Consider the following 3664-nt stretch of genomic DNA (forward strand, 5'->3'; position numbering starts at 1 on the left):
CGTAAGTCTTTTCATTTTTCTAGCAAGAGGATGAGTGCTTCCATCCTCATGTGAAGCTGACCCACTAGTCATGAGGAACATAGGAGAGGGCCTCAGCTGTTCCTTGCCACTCCGTGTCGTTAATGGCATATTGGCAAGTTTATGCTTCTCCTCAGATGATTTTAATTTTGATTTTTGGGTCATTTTACTGAACTTTTGTTTTTTGGATTTTATATGCTCTCTACTATGACATTGGTCATCGGCCTTGGCAGACGACGTTGATGGCATTTCATCGTCTCGGCCATGACTAGTGGCAGCAGCTTCAGCATGAGGTGGAAGTGGATCTTGATCTTTCCCTATTTTACCCTCCACATTTTTGTTCTCCATTTTTTAATGTGTGGAATTATATGCCAGTAATATATTTATCAATAGCAATGGCCTACTACTATATATACTGCGCACAAAATCTTAACTGCACCACAGGTATGGATGGATAGTATACTTGACGACACAGAGGTAGGAAGAGCAGTTGCCTACTGTACCGTACTGCTATATATTATATACTGGTGGTCAGCAAACTGTGCAAAACTGAAATGCACCACAGGTATGGATGGATAGTATATTTGACGACACAGAGGTAGGTAGAGCAGTGGCTTACTGTACCGTACTGCTATGTATTATATACTGGTGATCAGCAAACTGTGCAAAACTGAAATGCACCACAGGTATGGATGGATAGTATACTTGACGACACAGAGGTAGGTAGAGCAGTGGCCTACTGTACCGTACTGCTATATATTATATACTGGTGGCAAGCAAACTGTGCAAAACTGAAAGGCACCACAGGTATTGATGGATAGTATACTTGACGACACAGAGGTAGGTAGAGCAGTGGCCTACTGTACCGTACTGCTATGTATTATATACTGGTGGTCAGCAAACTGTGTAAAACTGAAATGCACCATAGGTATGGATGGATAGTATACTTGACGACACAGAGGTAGGTAGAGCAGTGGCCTACTGTACCGTACTGCTATATATTATATACTGGTGGTCAGTAAACTGTGCAAAACTGAAATGCACCACAGGTATGGATGGATAGTATACTTGACGACACAGAGGTAGAGCAGTGGACTACTGTACCGTACTGCTATATATATAGTTATTCTGGTGGTCAGCAAAAGTCTGCACTGTCCTCCTACTATATGCTACAATGCAGCACAGATATGGAGCGTTTTTCAGGCAGAGAACGTATAATACTGGTGGTCACTGGTCAGCAAAACTCTGCACTGTCCTCCTACTATATAATACTGCTGGTCCCCAGTTCCCACAATAAAGCAATTAGCACACTGATCACAGATATTTGCAGCACACTGAGCACAGATATGGAGCATTTTTCAGGCAGAGAACCTAGATATTTGCACTTGCAACACACTGAGCACAGATATTTGCAGCACACTGAGCACAGATATTTGCAGCACACTGAGCACATATATTTGCAGCCCACTGAACATAGAAACTGAGAGGACGCCAGCCACATCCTCTCACGATCATATCCAATGCACGAGTGAAAAATGGCGGTGACGCGCGGCTCCTTATATAGAATACGAATCTCGCGAGAATTTGACTGCGGGATGATGACGTTCGGGCGCGCTCGTGTTAACCGAGCAAGGCAGGAGGATCCGAGTCTGCTCGGAACCGTGTAAAAAAAGGTGAAGTTCGGGGGGGGGTCGGATTCCGACGAACCGAACCCGCTCATCACTAGTTACTAGAGATGAGCGCCTGAAATTTTTCGGGTTTTGTGTTTTGGTTTTGGGTTCGGTTCCGCGGCCGTGTTTTGGGTTCGAACGCGTTTTGGCAAAACCTCACCGAATTTTTTTTGTCGGATTCGGGTGTGTTTTGGATTCGGGTGTTTTTTTCAAAAAACACTAAAAAACAGCTTAAATCATAGAATTTGGGGGTCATTTTGATCCCAAAGTATTATTAACCTCAAAAACCATAATTTACACTCATTTTCAGTCTATTCTGAATACCTCACACCTCACAATATTATTTTTAGTCCTAAAATTTGCACCGAGGTCGCTGTGTGAGTAAGATAAGCGACCCTAGTGGCCGACACAAACACCGGGCCCATCTAGGAGTGGCACTGCAGTGTCACGCAGGATGTCCCTTCCAAAAAACCCTCCCCAAACAGCACATGACGCAAAGAAAAAAAGAGGCGCAATGAGGTAGCTGTGTGAGTAAGATTAGCGACCCTAGTGGCCGACACAAACACCGGGCCCATCTAGGAGTGGCACTGCAGTGTCACGCAGGATGGCCCTTCCAAAAAACCCTCCCCAAACAGCACATGACGCAAAGAAAAAAAGAGGCGCAATGAGGTAGCTGTGTGAGTAAGATTAGCGACCCTAGTGGCCGACACAAACACCGGGCCCATCTAGGAGTGGCACTGCAGTGTCACGCAGGATGTCCCTTCCAAAAAACCCTCCCCAAACAGCACATGACGCAAAGAAAAAAAGAGGCGCAATGAGGTAGCTGTGTGAGTAAGATTAGCGACCCTAGTGGCCGACACAAACACCGGGCCCATCTAGGAGTGGCACTGCAGTGTCACGCAGGATGTCCCTTCCAAAAAACCCTCCCCAAACAGCACATGACGCAAAGAAAAAAAGAGGCGCAATGAGGTAGCTGACTGTGTGAGTAAGATTAGCGACCCTAGTGGCCGACACAAACACCGGGCCCATCTAGGAGTGGCACTGCAGTGTCACGCAGGATGTCCCTTCCAAAAAACCCTCCCCAATCAGCACATGATGCAAAGAAAAAGAAAAGAAAAAAGAGGTGCAAGATGGAATTGTCCTTGGGCCCTCCCACCCACCCTTATGTTGTATAAACAAAACAGGACATGCACACTTTAACCAACCCATCATTTCAGTGACAGGGTCTGCCACACGACTGTGACTGATATGACGGGTTGGTTTGGACCCCCCCAAAAAAGAAGCAATTAATCTCTCCTTGCACAAACTGGCTCTACAGAGGCAAGATGTCCACCTCATCATCACCCTCCGATATATCACCGTGTACATCCCCCTCCTCACAGATTATCAATTCGTCCCCACTGGAATCCACCATCTCAGCTCCCTGTGTACTTTGTGGAGGCAATTGCTGCTGGTCAATGTCTCCGCGGAGGAATTGATTATAATTCATTTTAATGAACATCATCTTCTTCACATTTTCTGGATGTATCCTCGTACGCCGATTGCTGACAAGGTGAGCGGCGGCACTAAACACTCTTTCGGAGTACACACTGGAGGGAGGGCAACTTAGGTAGAATAAAGCCAGTTTGTGCAAGGGCCTCCAAATTGCCTCTTTTTCCTGCCAGTATAAGTACGGACTGTGTGACGTGCCTACTTGGATGCGGTCACTCATATAATCCTCCACCATTCTATCAATGTTGAGAGAATCATATGCAGTGACAGTAGACGACATGTCCGTAATCGTTGTCAGGTCCTTCAGTCCGGACCAGATGTCAGCATCAGCAGTCGCTCCAGACTGCCCTGCATCACCGCCAGCGGGTGGGCTCGGAATTCTGAGCCTTTTCCTCGCACCCCCAGTTGCGGGAGAATGTGAAGGAGGAGATGTTGACAGGTCGCGTTCCGCTTGACTTGACAATTTTGTCACCAGCAGGTCTTTC

Source organism: Pseudophryne corroboree, chromosome 1 (assembly GCF_028390025.1).
Source record: "Pseudophryne corroboree isolate aPseCor3 chromosome 1, aPseCor3.hap2, whole genome shotgun sequence".
In the NCBI taxonomy this organism is placed as follows: Eukaryota; Metazoa; Chordata; class Amphibia; order Anura; family Myobatrachidae; genus Pseudophryne; species Pseudophryne corroboree.